The 21,101-nt window shown below is 40.7% G+C and overlaps 2 long non-coding RNA genes across 2 annotated transcripts in view; one reads left to right on the top strand and one right to left on the bottom strand.

The window, feature by feature from the left end:
- The first annotated feature begins 1,186 nt into the window (after window positions 1–1,186).
- Window positions 1,187–13,641, top strand: LOC138834488 (uncharacterized). The gene is made up of 3 exons (XR_011374139.1): window positions 1,187–1,294; window positions 3,812–3,964; window positions 11,104–13,641. It is a non-coding gene; the product is annotated as an uncharacterized lncRNA (long non-coding RNA).
- Window positions 13,642–18,878: 5,237 nt separating this feature from the next.
- LOC138834489 (uncharacterized) overlaps window positions 18,879–21,101 on the bottom strand; it is a 29,946-nt gene continuing 27,723 nt past the window's right edge. The window contains exon 5 of the long non-coding RNA XR_011374142.1: window positions 18,879–20,929. This is a non-coding gene — a long non-coding RNA (uncharacterized lncRNA). The remainder of the gene's footprint in view (window positions 20,930–21,101) is intronic.

The following is a 21,101-nucleotide window of genomic DNA, read 5'->3' on the forward strand; positions in this document are numbered from 1 at the left end:
TAAATCTCACAGACTTTCCTGTCCAGTCTGGCTTTGAAACACAGTTCCCAGATCTCAGCCTCTTGAGTAGCTACATTTACAGGTGTGAGTCACCAGTGCCCAGCTTGTATCTAACTCTTGAGTGTTTTTTGTCATCTGCTTGTCACTGTATGCTCAAATCAGCCATCAAAATTGAAAACAATAGCATTAGGTGTGCTCAGAAAAAGAGCCTGTTCTCCTGTGAGTGATTTCATGACTTTCCCCAGGGGTGACCAGACCTGTACTCAGTCCACAGAGACACCATGGCCTTCTTCTGATGGACTCTAAAGCTTGAAGAGGGAGCCCCATCACCAGCTGCACTTTGTGGACATTATTGCCCATGCGTCCAGAGTCACATAGGATACCCTGCTCCCTGGGAAAGAAAGGGAGGGAAACTCCAACACTTGGCAACTAGAAAATTGAGACTCAGAACTGCATTTAGTTGGATATAGAGCAATGAACTGCTTTGCTATTTCTTACACTTAAAGATGGGGAACCAAATCCATATTGATTACACACAAACTAGTCTCTACTCTGTAGTTCAGAATCATTCATCGGATAGCCACACTGCAAGCCCCAAGATTTATTCTCCCAATTCTCTCTTCAGAGGCCTTGATTGGAAACAGTTCCATGCATATTTGATGTGAACAGAAAGGCAGTGGCTCCCACCTGTAATCCTAGCTACTCAGGAGGCTGAGGTCTAAGTATACTGGTTTGAAGCCAGCCCAGATAGAAAAATCTATGGGATTCTTATCTCCAACTAATGAGCAAAAAGCTAAAAGTAGAGTTTACTCAAGTGGTAAAATGCTAGCCTTGGGGAAAAAAAAAACTAAAGGACAGCCAGACCTTGGAGTTCAGTCTCTGTACTAGAATAAAAAGAAAAGGAAGGAAGGACAGGGAGGAAGGAAGGAAGTAAAGAAGAGGGAGGAAGTAAAGAAGAGGGAGGAAGGAAGAAGGACAAAGAAAAAGGGTGGGAGGAAAGAAGAGGGGGTTAGAGGGAGAGAAGAAGGGAAGGAAACCTAGTCTCATATGTATCACTATGGTTCTATCTCTAGCCAAGTAATTGCTTTGTTCAGAGACCTGGAGGAAGTTAATACTCTTTAAAGGTCCTGGGAATGTAAACGCTTACACCTTTACAAATGCACTTCCATTCTGCTGAAGAGAAAGGGTCTGTGCAGGAGCTCTGAGGGTAGATGGAATGGATGCAGTCCTTCTCTGCAAACATCATTTCTACTTTGAGGTTCACTGGAGACCTCAGTAGTTACAGCCATTTAAAGTGAGTTGGCAAAGAGAGAAATCCAATAACACAACTGGCATGAGAAATTAATCTACAGGTTAATACTTTCACATCCCAGACTCCTCTGGGCCCAGGGTTTGAAAGAACTGTAGCCGACTGCAATGTTAGCAGAGGGAATTGCTAGTCAAGGGCACCCTGAGAAGAGATGAAGATCTCGTTCCTGATAGGATGGAATTCAATTAGAAACTGGTCACACCCCACCCAAGTTTTTCAAAGCAAACCAGCCTATGGCCTTTCCCTGATGCCTATGCCCAACGTCCAACAGAGACAGACATGTGGCATTTTCTGTTTCTTTTTGGAGTCCCAGGTTGGGAAAAGCATGTACTCAGATAGGACAATGGGAGAACTGAGCATCTACATCAGGATACCACCAAAAAAAAATGTATACCAAAAACTAATGGACAACAAATCAAAAGAGCTGCTTTTACTAGTACTCTGCTGCTGCTGCTGCTGCTGCTGCTGTTCTGTTTTGTTCTGTTGCTCTAGCTACTGAGCCAGTATGGTGGAGTGGGGATTTTGCTGATTGGCTGTCTCCCTTTTCATGGACCCTGTTGATGGGTTGTCTCTATTACAGACCATGGTTGGAAAGTTGCATACATGGGGAATATCTTGGGAGCATCTTCCACTTAGTCCCTTTCTTGCTCTTGGTGCACCTGGTCATTTTCTCCTGGCTATTGTGATTTCTCTGTCCACCATGTTTCCTTAAATGGGATCTCCACACTGGCTTCCATCTGACAGCTATAGAAACACATGTTCCTCAATTGGGAATGTTTTCCTAAGTCTACCTGTCCATCAATGGGAACCAGTGAACCTGGTTAGCTCTGAAAGTGAGTCGAAGGAATCTGTACTCAAATACTCATGGCAATGAGAGGAGTTGTTACCATTTGGGAGTGAATTTCATACGTGCAATTGCAAAACCCTGTTTTCCCTAACTTCAAGAAACTTGTTTAAGCATGATTGCAAATGAGAAACAGTTGTAATGAAAATAAAATTCAAGAACATATGTTGCTTTTTTTTAGTCAAATGTTATTTTATTTAAAGATATAAGTAAAGCAGGTGTTAGTACAATGTCAAGGACACTGAAGACACAGTAGTTTAAAAAGATCCCTTATGAACCCCACACTATGGTGAAAAGATGAATATTAATCAAATTGTACTAATGAAACTGCACTGAGGGTTCTTCAAAAAATAGCCATCTCATTCCTGTCATCCTAGCTAAACAGGAGGCTGAGATCTAAGGATCATGGTTCAAAGCCAGCTACAGCAGGGAAATCTATAATGTTCCTATCTCCAATCAACCAGGAAAGAGCTAGAAGTGGTTCAAGTGACAGAGTACTAGCCTTGAGTAAAAAATGCTAAGAGATAGCACCCGGCCCTGAGTTCAAATCTTAGTACCAGCAAAAAAGAAAAGAAAAGAAATGGAGAGAGGGATTGGAGAAAGGAGAAGGAGTGTGGGGAAGGAGGGATGGAGAAAAAAGAGAGAGCAGAGCTTTGTTGTGTTTGAGTGATATGTGACCTAAAATGACACATGATAGGAAAGTAGCCCTGAGAAAGGAAGGGAGGGAAAGGGGAGGGGTGTAATAAAGAGTTTTGCGGGACTGGGAAAGTGGCTCAGTGTTAGAGTGCTTGCCTTGCATGCATGAAGCCCTGGGTTCGATTCCCCAGCACCACTTAAGCAAAAAGAAAAAGCCGGAAGTGGCACTGTGGCTCAAGTGGTAGAGTGCTAGCCTTGAGCTGAAGAGCTGAGGGACAGCACCCAGGCCCAGAGTTCAGGCCCCATGACCAGACCAAAAAAAAAAAAAGAGTTTTGCTGTATTTGAGCCATGTAAATGACCTAGTAATGACCTGGTCAAAGGCCCTTGAAATGGGACAGGAAAAGCAAATGCTTTGTTCTCTGCAGCAGTGGCAGCTAGCTGGACCTAAAGCTATTCTATGAGGTCATAAAAGGACTATAGGCCAGGTGTTTGGTGGCTCATGCCTGTAATCCTACCTACTCTGAAGGCTGAGATCTGAGGATCAAAGCCAGCTTGCACAGGAAAGTCCTTTAAGACTCTTATCTCCAATAAACTGCTCAGAAAAACCAGGATTTGTGCTGTGGTTCAAGTGGCAGAGCACTAGCGTTGAGCATAAAGAAGCTTAGGGTCAGGGCCCAGGTCCTGAGTTCAAGCCCCGGGACTGAAAAAAAAAAAAAACTATACACAGTGGAAACATTTCTCAAAGGGAGGCAATAACAGCCTAAACAACCTTGCCTGGAAACAGGGGATAGAACTGGGTGGGCCCAAGTGTATGTTTCTAGAAAATTCTGACACATGATAAACTCAAAGAAAGAGCAATTGCTATTTCAAGAGGGAAATATGCAAGGTACCATAAACATCAAGAAGTTCTCATAGAAGTTTTTTAACCTTAGACTTAAAGCTACAAGGCCAGTTCTAGCCACGTGAATATTGACAGCTTAGAACACTGACTTTTCTTACCTGCTGTTTCCTTCATAGCCAGAGAGGCCCAATTATGTCACCGCCTTCAGCCCAGCAACAAACCATGCCTGCTAATGCTTTCACCCCACCAGTGGCCACCACTAGAGCTGCAGCAGATCCTGATCTTGCTGTGTCACTGCCTGGAGAACTCAAGGAATGAAATCCACAGCAAGGAGTAAGTGTTAAAAGTTTTCAATTTATGCATGTGAGAAGAGGAGAGAGAAAACGTTCTTGCTGGGTGAGAGGGGTCATGATAGCGGTTTGCCAACTAACTGGTTTAATCTATGGTGGGTTCTTTTCTTTTAATGTATATAGGTGTCATTTAACTTTTATGCTAATGATTTGCTGGAAGGTGACTTGCTCATTGGTCACGACCCATGATATTTTTAATTGGTCATTCCCTTTTAGCTCTTGGGGCATGGAATTACCTAAAGACATTTAAGACTATCCTACTTTCATTTTATCCAACCTATCTGGGTCAAAGGGAAGTTAGAATGCTTGGGAAGTTTTCTCAGATCATCCTCTCTCTCTCTCTCTCTCTCTCTCTCTCTCTCTCTCTCTCTCTCTCTCTCTCTCTCTCTCTCTCTCTCTCTCTCTCTCTCTCTCTTTTATTTATTTTTTTGTTGGTTGTGGGGCCTAACTCTGGGCCTGGGTGCTATCCCTCAGCTCTTCAGCTCAAGAGTAGCACTCTACCACTTGAGCCACAGTACCACTTCTGGCCTTTTCTGCTTATGGGTGTTGAGGAATCAAACCCAGGATCTCATGCATGCAAGGCAAGCACTCTACCACTAAGCCACCTTCCCAGCCCTATTTTTCTTTTTTTTTTTTTTTAAGAGAAATCTTGCAGGCTTATTCCTGATTTCTTCTGCCTGACTAATCTACCTATTCCAAGATATCTCTTTCTTTCTTTCTTTCTTTTTCTTTTTCATTTTTGTCAGTCCTGGGGCTTGAACTCAGGGCCTCAGGGTTGTCCTTGAGCTCTTTTGCTCAATATGAGTGCTCTACACTTAGAGCGACAGTGCCACTTCCAGTTTTCCGGTGGTTAAATGGAGATAAGCGTCTCACAGAACTGAGCTGGCTTGGAGCATTGATCCTTAGATCTCAATTTCCTGAGTAGCTATGATTACAGGCGTAACAGCTCCCAATACTACAGTTCTTTACATCCACAGCACTTGTGTGAATGTAACATACTACATACAGTATAGTCTATGTGCTTTCTATTCCTGGGCATAAGGCCTGCTAATGGATTCACTACCTGTGGAAATGGCCTACGGTAGACTTTTTTGATTGAATGTTAGGCCCATTTCTCACAAATCCATTTTCTTCCCTTCTTTTTTCAAATATGTAAGCAGCACCAAGTTTTTATTTTCTCACATGTTGCTCATCCAGTACGGGCTTTGTAGGTGCCTCCTCTAGTCACCTTCTCCTTTCCCCAGTACATCTGAACATCACCCCTGAAAGCTATAAGGTCTGGAAGGAGCAGCTGGCTGCTCCTTTATATTTGAGCTTAAGTGAATTAGAATGATCCCATCTCTGATCAGTCAATTCCAGGCGAGGCCTAATGTGGAAGAAAGAGCCTTCCTCCGGGATTTATTTATTTATCTATCTTTAAGTAGTTGTACAAAGAGGTTTCAATTCAACACATCAGTTTAGAAGGGCAGGGCATCTTTTGAAAAAAAAATTTGGTTTTTGGTTTGAACTCAGAGCCTAGTCGCTGTCCCTGAGCTTCTTTACCCAAGGCTAGCCCTCTGCCACTTTGAGCTACAGCTCCCCTGCTGGTTTTCTTGTAGTTATTTGGAGATAATCTCATGGAATTTCCTGCTCAGGCCAGTTTGGAACCTTTATCCTCAAATCTCAGCCTCCTGAGTAGCTAGGATTATGGGCAAGAGCCATCAGCTATCAGCTGTACAATGCATCTTGATCCACGCCATTCCTTCCATCATTCTTCCCATCTCTCAACCCCACCCAAGTTACCTAGTTCCATTTTCACAGATGTACATTGAATATGATGATTGCATTCTCCAACCCTTCCTCTCTCCATCCCTCCACATCGTACCACCTCATCCACCTACCCCCCACCTCAAGTTCCAGCTTCCTGTTATCCATTTTGTTATAGTTTTTCAAAGAATTCTCCCCTGCATATACCATGTTATTTCCGTTAATGATATACCATATACTTTAGTTAATTCTTTTGTAGTATGTATCTCTGTGTGTGTGTGTGTGTGTGTGTGTGTGTGTGTGTGTGTGTGTGTGTGTGTGTGTGTATATATATATATATATGCACATGACTCAGTGTGTGCTTATATATATTTATAAATGAGGTCTGTCTTCCATCTATGAGAAAGAACATGTGATCTTTTGTCTTTCTGGACCAGAGTTACTTCCTTTAACATAATTTTTTAGCCTGACACCAGTGGCTTACACCTGTAATCCTAGCTACTTAGGAGGCTGAGATCTGAGGATCACGGCCCAAAGCCAGCCTAGGCAGGAGGGTCCATGAGACTCTTATCCTCAATGAACCACCAGAAAACTGGTCACTATGGCTCAAAGGCTAGCCTTGAGCAGAAAAAGCTCAGGAACAGCACTCAGACCCAAGTTCAAGCCCTCCATCCAACAGAAACAAAAACAACTATAATTTTCCCCAGGCCCATTCATTTCTAGAGAGCTTCCTTTTCTCCCTGTATAGGCATTTGCAATTGCTGGCTACAGAAAAAGCTATTTTAACTCAAAAAAGTCTGGTACCGCACAGGGCTAAGGGGAGAGGTGAAATGATATAGACAGATCCTTCATGATATTATTAAAATGCAGAATCCTGCTAGCCTTGAAATTCATTTAAATGCTGTACTTGCCAGTTCTATGAGCCTATAAATCCCCTTTATTGTTTAAATCAATTTGCTCAGGGACAGCGACTAGGCTCTGAGTTCAAACCAAAAACCAAATTTTTTTTTCAAAAGATGCCCTGCGCTTCTAAACTGATGTGTTGAATTGAAACCTCTTTGTACAACTACTTAAAGATAGATAAATAAATAAATCCCGGAGGAAGGCTCTTTCTTCCACTTTTTTCTTATTTGTAACTCTAATGCGCCCCAAATGCTATTGACCATTCCATTAAGGATAGCAATTTGACATGTTCAAAAGTCTGAAAAGTGTGTATTACCCTCCAAGTCAGTACTTCCTCATCTCAGAATTTATCCTAGGTAAACAGTTGAGTGGCTATGAAGATATTTACATGCTTAAGCCCATACATAATGTTTCTCAGAACAGCTAAATACTGAAAGTTATGTAAATTGAAATATAAAGACACTGCCAAACACTGTCCAGCTCATGGATTATGCTAAATGAAATAACTACACATAGTTGACAGTGAAAGCTAGACCTCACTGATTAACTGGTTTTAATAATCTACTCTTATTTAAAAATATAGAACAACGATGATGTATTAAAAAAAAACCTTTTAAGTATCAAGGTCATTACTTCAGAGCTTCTCATCCCTGTCTATATATTAATTATCTAGGAAAACCACTTAAAATTGGGCTCTCTGGTGATATGCATTTGAGTGGTTCAAGTGTACAGTGAAAAGTAAAAATTATTATTTTTTTAACCAGTAACTGGGCTTGAATTTGCTGCTTATGGCTAAGTGCACTACTGTATGAACCATTTCTCCAGCCTTGCTTTTTGTTGGTTATTTTGGTGATGGATTTTTGCAGACATTTTTGCCCAGTCAGGCCTCAAACTACAATCCTCTCAGTCTTAGTCTCTTGAATAGCTAGGATTTCAGACACAAGCCATTAGTGCCCACCTTACTACTTCTTTAATCCTCAGTTTTGCAGTTTTGACAATTCTTCTAAATATTACTAGTGTCACCTGCCTTGTGTGGATGATCAGATCTCAGATAACTTGTTAGTGGCTTGTGATATAGAAGGGTCTAGACTGTATGCAGAGAAATTTGATTTTAAAAGCCATCATGTTGACAGTAACATTGAATTGTCTTTTAGTGCATGAGGATCAACATGAGAGGAATTCTGGAGCAAAGAAAAAAGACTGAAGCCAGGTACCAGTGGTTCATGCCTGTAATCTTAGCTACTCAGGAGGCTGAGATTTGAAGATTGCAGTTCAAAACAGAAAAGTCAGAAAAGTTCAGAGCAGAAAAGTCCATGAGACTCTGATCTCCAATAAACTACTCAGAAATTGCCAGAAATGGTTCTGTAGCTCAAGAGGTAGAGCACTACCTTTCATCAGAAAAAGCTTTATTTATTCAAGGATGTGGGCTGAATGTTGAGCTAGCCAGCAAGAATTAGATTGACTACAGAAGGAAAGTAAGGTAGTTCAGAACCATTAACGGTAGGAGGATCAACTAGCTTCTAGGTATGGTTACATTTAGAACTCGTGTTTCTTACTGGTCATCATATGGAAAACTCTAGAAAGTGTCAGACAGAAGGTGGTGTTCTGTCTTTGTGTGAAACCCTGAAGAGCCTCAGAAGGAGATGGAATACTTGTGTATGCTTGTGTGTGTGTACGCGCATGTGCACATACATGAACAGACTTAGGGTTTGAACTCTCGGCCTCGATGCAGTGTCTGAGCTTTTTTTTTTTTTTTTTTTTTTTGCTCAAGGCTGGCACTCTACCACTTGAGCCACAGCTCCATTTCTGCCTTTTTTTCTTGGTAGTTATTTGGAGATGAGAATCTCAGAGGCTTTCCTGCTTGGGCTGACTTTGAACCACAATCCTACCACTACTCAGCCTCCTGAGTAGCTTGGGTGACAGTTGTGAGCCGCTGGCAGCTGGCAAAGGATTGTTTTGAATAGTCTAGAACTTTGGTTGGGAGAGGGGAAATGGTGGTAATTATTGGCTGCAAATACTTGGAGAACTAAGATATGAAAATAGAATAGATACTTTTATGTGCAGCAGAGAAGATAAAACCAGAACCAGTGCAAAACTGGGAACTGGTGACTCACACCTATAATCCCAGCTACTCAGTAGGCTGATATCTGAAGAGAGTGGTTTGTAGACAGCCCAGGTAGGAAAGTCTGTGAGACTCATCTCCAATTAACCAACAAAAAGCTAGAAGTAGTGCTGTGGCTCAAGTGGTTGAGCACCAACATTGAGAAAAAAATTTAAAAAATCAAAAGCTAGGGGACAGTGTCCAGGCCCTGAGTTCTAGCATAATTCCAGTATGCATGTGCACGTGCTGTGTGTGTGTGTGTGTGTGTGTGTGTGTGTGTGTGGTGTGGTGTGCTGTGCGCGTGCGTGCACACACACATGCATATAGACACAATTTTTTAAAAAAGATCAATGCACAATTAAAGAAAAAAAGATCAAGAAACAGCTTTTAGCTTAATTTAGGTTGGTCCCAAATAGAATGCATACACTTGTATAGAAGGAGGTTGTCCAGTCCTGGGAATGTTCATGTTATTCTGTTTCATAGGCTAGAATGCTTTCTAAATGGATTATCTAATTTGATCTCCCTAGGGGGGAAAATACATTTAGTCCCATTTCGTGGATGAGTGTCCAGACCTCAGGAATCCTACTTTCTCTGCCCAAAACAAAACAGTGGTGTGTGGGTCACAGTCACACACACTCCTTTTCCAGGTTTTTCATTCATCTTGTTGCTACAGAGATGGGGGATAGGTAGATTCCAGTTTCTTTCTGAGTTTTCTCTTTTCTGAGAGTCCAGGGTATAGCATCTCTGCTTTTCACTTCCAGCGTCTACACATGTAGTGCAGTGACTGACCGCCTGCTTCCTCCTGAGTCTTAGGTGACTAATCTAAGTTTTTGAAAGGCCAATTATACAGTGTATACCTGGAAAATTTCAACTTTGTATTTCCTTCCAGTCTACTAGAATCTTCTCTTTCTCCTCCTCCTCCTCTTCCTTCTTTTGTACCAATCCTGGGGCTTAAACTTAGGGCCATGGTGCTGTTCTCGAGCTTTCTGGGGCAAGGCTAGTACTCTAAAACTTGAGCTGCACTTCTGACTTTTTTATTTAGTCGTTTATTGGAGATAAGAGTCTCATAGGCTTTCCTGTTCAGGCTGGTTTTGAACCTTGATCCTTAGATCTTAGCTCCTAAGTAGGTAGGATTATAAGAGTGAGCCACTGGTGCCTGGTTTTATTATTCTCTTTATACACAGTTGTAGTCTGTCTCTCAAGGTGCAGCTCAAATCTCATCACCCCCTAGAGCCTTCTTAGGGAATGAAATTTGGGACTTCTTTGAGCACCTGTAGTATGTATCCTGTGTCCTGTTTGTCTCAAGTCATGGAAATTCTGCTCTCCATGCTTCACATATGCCAGCCATAGCTTCTTGCTTGTGCTGTGGAATCCTCTATGGTGTATTTTCTTCTCCTTTTCTGGGGAACTGCACACCACCCACGGCAAAGCTGGAGTTGACCCAAAAAAAGGTAAGCAACTACTTGATGATTTTTTGTTTATCTCCGTGGTGTTTTGATCTTCTTATTAATAACATCTTACAATATGCCCCAAAACATTATAGAACTTCAACTCCAGCACTCAACCATCTTGTGTTTGACTTGTGGCTCTGCTACTTTCTATAAATGTGATCTTTTTTTGTCAGTCATGGGGTTTTAACTCAGGCTCTGGGTCATGTCCCTGAGCTTTTTTGCTCAAGGGTAGCACTCTACCACTTTGAGTCACAGTTCCACTTCCTGTTTTTTGGGGGTATTCTCATGGGAGGTTGGCATAAGACAAAGAAGTGTACACCCTGGCTAGTTTCTTAGGACTGGGTCACCAGGGCATTTCATTTTCCTTAGAAGATACTGGAGCCTCAGCAGTTTGCTTACTGAGAGGCTAGGATGACAGGCATGAGCCAGTGGCACCTAACAATGACCCTCATCTAAGTGAGGCCCTATGAAATCACATTTCCCATTAATAAATAAGGGTTCAATAGCCATCTTGCAGGCCTGTGAAGTAATGTAGGTAGAGGAAAGGCTGCAACTTGAACTTGAATTCAAGGCCTTAGTGCTGTCCTTTTGATGCTCAGTGCTAGCACTCTACCCTTTGAGCCACAGGTCCAATTCTGTCCTTTTGCTGATTAATTGAAGATGAGTGGCTTTAGAGTTTACTGACTAGACTGGCTTCCAACTGTGATCCTCAGATATTAGCTAGGATTACAGACATTTACTTTGGACAGATGCATACAAGCCTCTTCACAGAATTTTCACAGTATTGTAGAGACATATCTCATCAGTTTCTCCATCACTTTTCTACTACCATGTAGGACTTAGCCAGTCCCATAGGTGTCCTCTTAGTTCAGAAAAGGAGAACCATAGAGTTGACTTCCTTCTCTCTTCTTATTGGTACAGATCCCTTCACCATAACTGGGAGGAAGATGAACAAGTAAACCAGTAAGTGGATGTTGACACAAAAAGAAGTTCTGTTCCTGAAAACTGGGTATCTTTGAGGCTTCTGAACCAAAGTGCAAGTTTGTTTGTCTACCACTTATGAGGGTTGAGGCTTGGCACTTCAGTGAATGCCAAATGACACAGTTGTGAATGTGGTTGCAATTGTGGATTCTAGTGGATGACAGGGAAAGCAGTGTGCAGAAAATCAGATCCTGTGCAGAAACAACATTCTCACTGCCTATCACAGGGTGAATTTTGGAGAATTGTCTTTCAGAAGCTCCTGGAAGTATGTTGTGATGATCATTCTGCTCCCAGGAGTCTCCTTCCTTTCTCAACAGGCAAGTCTGCATATGTGATGGACAGCCACAGCATGAGTCCTGGCAGAAAGGGGCTGTGGTAGAAGGCTCAAGATTGGGAGGTCAGGCTCTCACTTTCCTTGTCACCAATCTGCCCACAGCAGCATTTGTTTCATCTTCACTGTGTGGATGGACTTATACAACGATGAATTCTATGAGCGTAAGGACCATGACACCCTGAAAGAACTTACACAGTATGGCAAATTCAACTTGCCCTCTTCAGACTGGTCTTCCCCTTACATATTCTTCTTGACAAGTTGGAGGATTGTGTGACCAGTGAGTCCAAGAAAAAGGGAAGAAGTCCTTGTTTAGATGCCTCAAAGCCTGTGAGTAGGGATGGAACCTGGGTGTCTAGGGATGGGCCTGAATGGCCAAGAGCCCCTAGTACTACCTGGCTTGGCAAAATGTTCTTTTATGGATATTCTCTGCCAGGTAATTTTTCTTTTTGAAAATACATGAACATAGCCACTCATCAGTGTTCAGTCCAACTTCAAACTATACTGATCCCCCATTAGATCCTCATGGAAGTTTAGTTGCACCTTAACTTCTAGAGTCCACTCTAAAATCCTGTGCTTATTTCCATTCTCAGGTTAGCATTACTGTAGAGAAGCTTCTCTTGAACTCCAGATAAGGAATCTATTAGTGATGTTGGTGATGGTGACCAATGGAGATCTGGAACCATCCCTGCACTCCAGAAAGCATGTGAACATAGAGGGGTTTGTTCCATTGGTAGCAAAGCCCAAACAGGTTTTGAGTCCTGTGCACATTCCAGTGGTTCTGAACCCCACATGTGATGCAGGTGTACCTGCATGAACCACCAAGGAAGAACATGATCCAGGATGACTTCCATTGATGTTTAGAATCCACCTAGATCAGCTCCAAATTAGTCAAATCAGCACTTGTTTTGTTGTGCAGGATAAAGTATTACCCATGGGGCTAATGGAAAATGCCCCCAGTCTATGTTCAGGGGAATCAATAAGTGCCCAGCCAGTGATATTTGGAAAAATCTGAGTTTCTACAAAATCATATAACGAGGTCCTAGAAAAGTTTTGAAACCTGACTTAAATGTGACAAGCAAAGAAATTTGCCAGTTTGAGGCAATTTAATATCCTGGGTGGTATTTATTGTCATTTTGGGAGTAGAAATCAGACATTTATGACCTACTAAAGTACTGTTCAATTGTGCTATAGGCTCTGAGTCCAGAGATTCAAATTTCTTTTTTTTTAATTTATTGTGAAAATACTGTACAGAGGGGTTACAATTACATGGGCAAGATTTCTATAACATATTAGCTCTCCATCATCTATACCTCCATTTCCAAGGAACACAAAGTTTTACAAGACTTCTACATTTCTACTTCTGTTTCCACAACTGTTCCATTTATATAATTGTTGGTTTGTAAATCTGGTAGTAGAGCTGCATACTGATAATCAACCACAGCTTTTGAAAAGGCAAATCTGAATGCCATCCCAGGGCAAAAACTGAACACCTCGTCTGAAAATTAACTGAAAACCACCTGCCTATGGCAGGGGTCAAGTAATAGAATACTTGCCTAGTCAACTTAAACTTCTGAGCTCTATGGCAGGACAGCTTCTTATTTTTTTCTCTCTCTCAGTGATTCCCAAATTGAGAACACAAAATTCCTTACAACATTGGATATTTTTTCCACAGTGTTTTTGTCCAGGATTAAAACAATCTGAAGATAATTTCTCCTACATCAGAACAAATAATAAAGCCTCTAGCTTCTTGGCTTCAGCATACCTGCTCACTCGGCTTAGTCTTCCAACTCTTCTAAAACTGAATCTTTCAAACTATTATTCCAGCCAGGTGCTTGTGGTTCACACCTGCAGTCGTAGATACCAGGATGAGCTCTGAAGATTACAATTGAAAGCCAGCCTGGGCAGAAATAATCTGCTCTAACCATCCAAAAAAAAGCTGGAAGTGGAGCTGTGGTTTAAGCACTAGAGTGCTTGTCTTGAGCAAAAAAGCTAATGGACGGCACACAGGCATTGAGTACAAGTCCTTGGTCAGAAAAAAACACAAAACCCCATTATTCATAAAAAAATATCTTTTTCTTGTTCAAACTGCTATAATTTTGTTTAAATTTTAATTTCAGATTTTAGTCCTTTATTTTTGTATTATTTCCTTAGCTCCAGTTCTGACTCAATTTTCCTAATTCAGTCTATTTACCCTTGAGTCTGGTTAAGCATCGTCTGGAGTAAATACACATTACCAACTTAGGTTATTAATTGTCAGGATTATTTTGGTAATAGAAAATGGTTTTTGTTGCTGTTGTTGCTCTGGTACTGGGATTAGAACTCAAGTCTTGGAGGCTCACAAAATGCTCCCAACTCCATAATTGCAGAGGTCAGCATATATTGCTTTTCTTATAAGATTCTTCTTCGGTTTACAGTATTTTTTTTTTTTTACAATTTGGCTATTGCTCCATTTCCTGTTTTTGACTGATTAAGCGAATATGATGGAGTTATACAGGCTTTTCTGTCCTGGCTGACTTTGAATCCTAGCATCCTCAGAACTTAGATTACAGGTGAGTCTCCAGCATACATGAAATTGATTTTTTGAAGTTGTCCCTCACTATCATTTCTAAAATAGTTACATTGCATGTCATATCTGTAAAATTTAGGAAAATGAATGATTGATGTCAAGAGGTCCACCAGAAAAGCGGTTGGACAGACTCCAGATGGACAAAAGTAGGGAACTAACAGTGAAATCAGAGGTAATGGCAGGTACAGGGCAGGGAGAGGATAGAAAGGGGGATTAAAATGGAAACATTCAATACAATTCACATTTTAAAGGATATGTATGCCTATGTACATATAGACAGACACATATGTACACACACCTACCCAATGGAACATATACATATATTTCTGCCCTTTTTCTTCCTTTCCATTTCTTTATTATGCTTCTGAGTAACGAACTAAGGGTCTTTTACATACTAAACACATCTGAGCTTCCCTTCTGTCATTAAAGAATGACAAGCCAAATGTTTTCCTTCCATGTCAGTCTTGAGTAGCTAGGAGTACGGGTGTGAGCCACAAGTACCTACTCTGAACAAATTCTGGTATATCAAATTGTTAATGGAGAAGATTCATACACATGAATTTTTTTTTTTTAAAAAAGGAGATTGCTGATGAATACTTGCTTGTCTGACAGAAGGCATGGATTGAGACTAGAATAGCTGAATTCTAAATTTGTGATTGTTTTCTGTTTGGGTAGAGCTTGTAAGTGTTGATTCCAATATATTAAGTCTCTAAAGATTTTGGGGGAAAAAGGCATGGGTTGTGGAGGTTTGGGTTGTGGAGGTTTTTTCTTCCCACAAGCTCCCATTCTTCCTTTTTCTATTATTTTGTTTTTATCATCATCCTAGTTGTATATTTTAATTATTGAAACTTTGTAACTCACCAATGTGAATTTTCCAAGCCTTATTATAATAATGTATTTCCTGACAACAGTAAAATAGATTTAGATTTAGATAATTATCGTTGTCTACATGGTTCCATAATTAATCAGGAAGGAAATCCATAATTAAATTAGTTATATGTAAATACATGTTATATTCTTTACACTATATTATATATAATATATTATATAAGATTGAATATGATTTTTTCAAACTATAAGAGCATTTAACATTTTTAGTCTCAGGGGTATTTTTTCACAAACTAGTGTAAAACATTATTGGGGAAAGTGGTGATATAACTTTGATTATAATTATATAAATATATATTTGTGTGTGTAGATATAACACTGTTTATAAATAGATGAATAAATACATGTGTATATACATTTGTGCATCTATCTACAAAGTGAATATAATTAAGTTGACCACATTATGTACCAAAAAAGAGCTATGAGTTGTATGTACAAGGTCCAGGCCTATAACCCTAGTTGTATAGGAAGGTGGGTTCTGAGTTTTAGCCTCTTTTACCATCATGGCATTAGACTTTGAGAGGAAGTCTGGGTCCCTCCAGGATAGCAAAGACACATATGCCGTGGGATCACCCTCCCTGACCCCAGAGAAAAGTCAGTAGAAATAAGGACAAGCTTCTTACCCTATGATAATCTACTCAATTCCTGTACCAAGATGGCCACCTGTAGATGGAAAGATAGCATTCCCTCCAAAAAGGTCTCAAAAGAGCCTTCTGAACTATAGTCTCTGACTATGCTGAATTAAAGCTTATTTTTGTTCCCAAGCTGCAAAGACATATAAATATGCCAATGGCTCCAGAGATGGACAAAGTCTTACAAATACTCACATAAAATTATATACTATGTTTCAATAATTCTGTGACAAATCATCAAAGGCATGTCTTGAATTTTTCTTTTCTTTTTTAAAGAATGGAAACACACTGAGTGCATCAGGGGGCGAGGGATGGTTTGGTTGCTGAACTTTTGAATGTACTCCTGGGCATGGGAGATCCCTGTCTGGGTGACCTTTTATGGGGGTGGGTGTCCTCACAGCTTCACAAAACAATGGCCATAACTTCTATGACATCACAGATACTTTTGCCATGGCAGCAGATAAATTTCAGGCACTGATCTGGCCCTGAGGTGGACTCAGTTACATAGAGAGGCACAAAGCATGAGAGGAAATGACTGCTAGACACCAGGCTACAGCTTGATGAGCTGTCCTGACTGGTAACTAGGATTACTTGAGCTGGGACAGGCTCATTCCCATGCTAAGGCTCCTGAGCACTGTTGCAGGGGTTGGAGAAAAAGAAGTGAATGTGGCTGCCTCCATGCCTATTTCATGCTGAGAAGAAAACCAGAAATCATAATCACAATGTCATTGTGGTATTGTGGGTACAATTTCACAGTGGGGATAGGAAGAGACATCCCTGAGGAGGGGACATTTGATCTGAAAGCAGGGCCATCATCCATGCAATTTTCTGGGGGCAGATGTTCCAGGTAGCAAGAACAGCAAGTACATCCCCAATGGTGGGAATGGACCTGACTTGTTTAAGAAAAGGAAGACAGCACTGACATGCTGAGGTTCATGGAACAAGGAAGGACTGGAACAAGGAAGAAGAAAGAGATCAGAGATGAAGACAGGAATAAATTAGATATTGTGTGCTACTTGTTACAGGAAGAAAAGTTCTGATTTTACTCTAAATCTGACATGACCCACCAGAACCAATGTTCTTAAATTGTAACCAGACACACCGGACTAACCTAGAGAATACTTTTAAAATGTGGTGCTAGCCGGGTACTGGTGGCTCATACCTGGAATCCTAACTACCCCCAAGGCCAATATCTGAGGATGAGGTTTGAAGCAAGCCCAAAGAGGAAATTTGGTAAGACTGACTTTCAATTAACCACCAAAAATCTGGAAGTGATGCTGTGGTTCAAGAGGTAGAACATTAGCCTAGAACAAAAACACTAAGGGACAGTACCCAGGCTCAAAATTTAAATCTTCACAAGACAAACCAACAAACAAAATGTGCCCCGTTGTTCATCATTGGGCAATCTAGTTCAATATATTTGGTCTGAGCCTTGGAAATTATATCCTTAGCAAATGCTCTCGTCTGAAATTCTGCTTCATAGCCAGTTTTCAGAGCTCCAGCATCACCACTGTCTCCTCCCAGTTAGCACAGCAGCCTCTCACTGGAAATTTGAAGAAATCTTTTTAGTAATCATAAGAAATCTGATCATTTGTCCACATACATCAAATCAGTACTTGCCACATTCCACTATTCTGAATGTATTTAATCCCTTTTTGAGTTAATAAGCCTTAAGGATTAAAATCTATAGAATAGTTACTAAATTAATTCAACAATCACCATTCTTCCACCCAATCTTATAAGTTTATAAAAGCAGAGACTGCCAGGCACTCGTGGCTCATGCCTGTAATCCTAGCTACTTAGGAGGCTGAGATCTGGGGATCATGGTTTAAAACCAGCCTGGGAAGGTAACTCCGTGAAACTCTTATCTCCAATAAACCATCAGAAAACTGGAAGTGGTGCTGTAGCTCAAGAGGTGGAGCACTAGCCTTGAGCTGAAGAGCTTAAGGAAAGCGCTTAGGCCCAGAGTTCAAGCCCATGACTGACCTAAATCAATCAATCAATCAATCAATAAAAAAGCATAGACTATACTGAAGTGTGCATATGATAATTTCTAACTATAATACTCTCATGAAATTGGGTTTTACAGAAACATCTTGATTGTTTGCCAAAGCAAAGAATAAATGATTTAAATAAGCTACCTAACATCTCAGAAGGAAAATGCTACTGGGTTTAGATCAACTTCATATACCCAGTACTGAGGAAATAAGTTTCAGAAATGACAGAGGCAAAGTATTATAAAAATCACTTTATCATGAGGTACAACCAGGCTGCCTACATCAACCTTGCAGGAAAAATGGGATGAATGAAAAGCAACTAAGGCTTCTAAAATGAGCCAGTTGGTGGTGCTATATGCTTGCAATCCTCAGAAGCCTGAAAGCAGAGGGTCTGGATTCAAAGCCTGCCCAGGAAGAAAACCTTTTTCTCTGCAACCAGCAGATTGGAAACATCAGCTCTGTGCTCACAGCCCAGCTGGATGCCTTCTTCCCACAGAGCTTCAGACAACCAAGACCCCCCATCTGAAATATTGTCAAATATATTAAAATATTATATCCTGTTTGGGAGATAATATTTGAAAGATATATCAAAAACATTTCACTGACTTCTAAAGAAAGAGTGAAAGAGGAAATATGTGCTCACTAAAGGATAAGTTACCTACCAAAATGATATTAATATGGCTAGATGCCCATTTGGAAACTTATCCACTCAGCCATCTTTCCTCACATCTTGTCAGTTAGCCTGAACTGTCAGATTTTTTGATGCAAGGGATGTGTATGAGTATGTAGGTTGTAAAAGTAATAATGAAAAGCTAGACACTGGAGGCTCAGGCCTGTAATCCTAGCTACTCAGAAGGCTGAGATCTTAGGATCCCAGTTCAAAGCCAACCCATGCAAAAAGACCCTTACCTCCAATTAACCAGCAAAAGACAGAAAGCTGAGCTGTGGTTCAAAAGGCAGACTACCAGCCTTGCAACAACAACAAAAGTTAAGGGACAACATCCAGGCCCTGAATCCAAGCCCCGGTAGTGGCGCTCACACACAAAAAATAACCATGATACCACCACAGGATGTGCATATCTTAGGTAAGGATGCAGATGGATGGGATGATGACTGTATTGTAGCCCAGTCTGTGAAAAAACCTAGGTGAAATCTTTCCTCAATACATCTTCATTTCCCTCTACACATTTAAAATCACACACACACACACACACACACACACACACACACACACTTACATGGTTATATTTGTCTATATAATTATGTAAAATACATATCATACACACTTGCTTCCGAATTTTGTCCATCTTTTGGTTTTATAGGTAGTACAATATATCCAGGGTTTGGCTCATACTTGTAATTTCAGCTGCTCATGAAGGTGGGATCTGAAGATCACAGTTTGATGCCAACCCAAGGAAACAAATCCTCAAGATTCTTATTTCAATTAAGTAGCAAAAAGCCAGAAGTGGAAATGTGACTTAAATGACACAGTGACTGCATTGAGCAAAATAATCTAAGCAAGATACCAGACCTCCGTTCAAGCCTACGTACTGGCCCACTAGCACTCCAAAAGCCAAAATCCCCAAAAGACCAAACCAAAAACATGTCAAAATATTTTATAACTTTTGAAGCAAAATCCAATGAGGCAATGTAGTTTGTTGAAGATTTGGTGGTAAAATGCTGAAAAACCCCAAATTCCACATGTGTTTAAATGATGCAACAGACAAGCAACCAAGTAAAAATTTCCCAATAATGTTCCTTAGTATCCACTGGGACCCTTGACAAAGATTTTTTTTCTATGCTTTTCAAAAAATCAGTTAATTTTCAGTAGTATAAATCTTTATTATAAGTTATAGAAGTTTTTTAAAGTTCCAAAGTGAATTGAATGTAAAACAAAAAGCACTTAATATTACCAGTTTCTATGCCTCTGGTAGAAAACCTGTAATACTGTGGCCTTTATGAATGAGGAGAGGGAAGACTGGTCATGAAATGTTGGGAAGAAGAGTTTCCAATTGACTGTTTGAAACCCAATCTTCTGCCCCCCACCCCAACAGGCAGAGGCTTGAACTCAGGGATTAGGTGCTGTCTTGAGCTTCTTCTGCTCAAAGCTAGCATTCTACCACCTGAGCCATGGCACCACTTCTAGCCTTTTCTGAGAAGTTTGTTAGAGTTGAGAGACTTACAAACTTTTATGTTTGGGATTGACTTCACATCTCAGTCTCCTGAGTAGCTAGGATTATAGTTGTTAGCTTCCCATGCCTGGCTTATATTCCACACTATTGAACACATAAAATTTAATTAGGAGGCTAAGATCTGGAGAATGGTGATTCAAAGCCAGGCCAGGCAGAAAAGTCTGCAACTCCATCTTCAACAAGCAAAGAGCTGGACTTGAGCAGTGGTTCAAGTAAGGTGAGTATGAGCCCCTGATTTCAAATACCATTATGGGCAAAAACAAAACAAAATAAAGCAATGCCCCAAATTGAAATAATAAAATTGCTCAATACCAAAATAATGGTCATTAAATAATGGTTTGAAGAGTAGAAAACAAATACACCCCTCCATAAATCCACATATAAAAATCTTCCAGTCAGATACCGGTGGCTCAAGCCTGCAATCCTAGCTACTCAAGAGGTTGAGATCTGAGGATTATGGTTCAAAGCCAGCCCAGGCAGGAAAGTCCCTGAGACTCTTATCTCAATAAACTACTCAGAAAACCAGAAGTGGCACTGTGGCTCAAGTAGTAGAGTGCTAGCCTTGAGCTGAAGAACGAGGGACGGTGCTTAGGCCCAGAATTAAAGTCCCATGACTGACAAAACAAAAAACAAAATCCAAAAAACAAAAAACAATAAACAAAAAAGAAACTTCCACAAAATATTTGAAATGGGTGAATTTTCAATAAGGAAACAACATTTTTCTTTCCTTTTTTTTCTTGCAACAGCAAAAGAGATGGTTTATTGTACATGTGTCACACTTGGCCACAACTATGAACAGAACTAGTCCAGAATGTCACAGGTCTGGGGCACAGGACCATCAGGGGATGCTTGGTTATGAGCAAGGTGTGTCTTTCAGAGATGATCTTGGCAATGAAAGTTCTGGATCCACTGGGAAATCACAGCGGCATGCAGTCCAGCATCTCAGTGTCCCAGCCTATGGCATTCCTTATTCCTCCTGCTCCTCTGGCCTCGATGGGTGCACAGACTGGTTTACTTAGACCTCTGCCTCATCTTTCTTCTTTTGCCCTTCAGCCTGCGCATTCACTTCCTCTACTTGGCTCTCATGGTGCTGTTTTTTCTAGGAAGATGGTGCTAAGGCAAAGAGCAGGAAACAACATTTTTCTACCTAAAGATGTCTGTGGGGAGAACAGTGGAAGAAATAGATTTATTCCCAGATATTTAGACCAACATGCCAATTCTGACATATCTATGATGATAGAGACTAGCTTTAGAATGATAAAAATAAACCAAAGGACTACATCCCAAAGTATTGGACAAGGCTAACAAAGCAGAGTAGGGCATCAGGGT

The sequence above is a fragment of the Dipodomys merriami genome, unplaced genomic scaffold (assembly GCF_024711535.1).
Source record: "Dipodomys merriami isolate MVZ:Mamm:240054 unplaced genomic scaffold, mDipMer1.0.p SCAF_2162, whole genome shotgun sequence".
NCBI lineage: Eukaryota > Metazoa > Chordata > Mammalia > Rodentia > Heteromyidae > Dipodomys > Dipodomys merriami.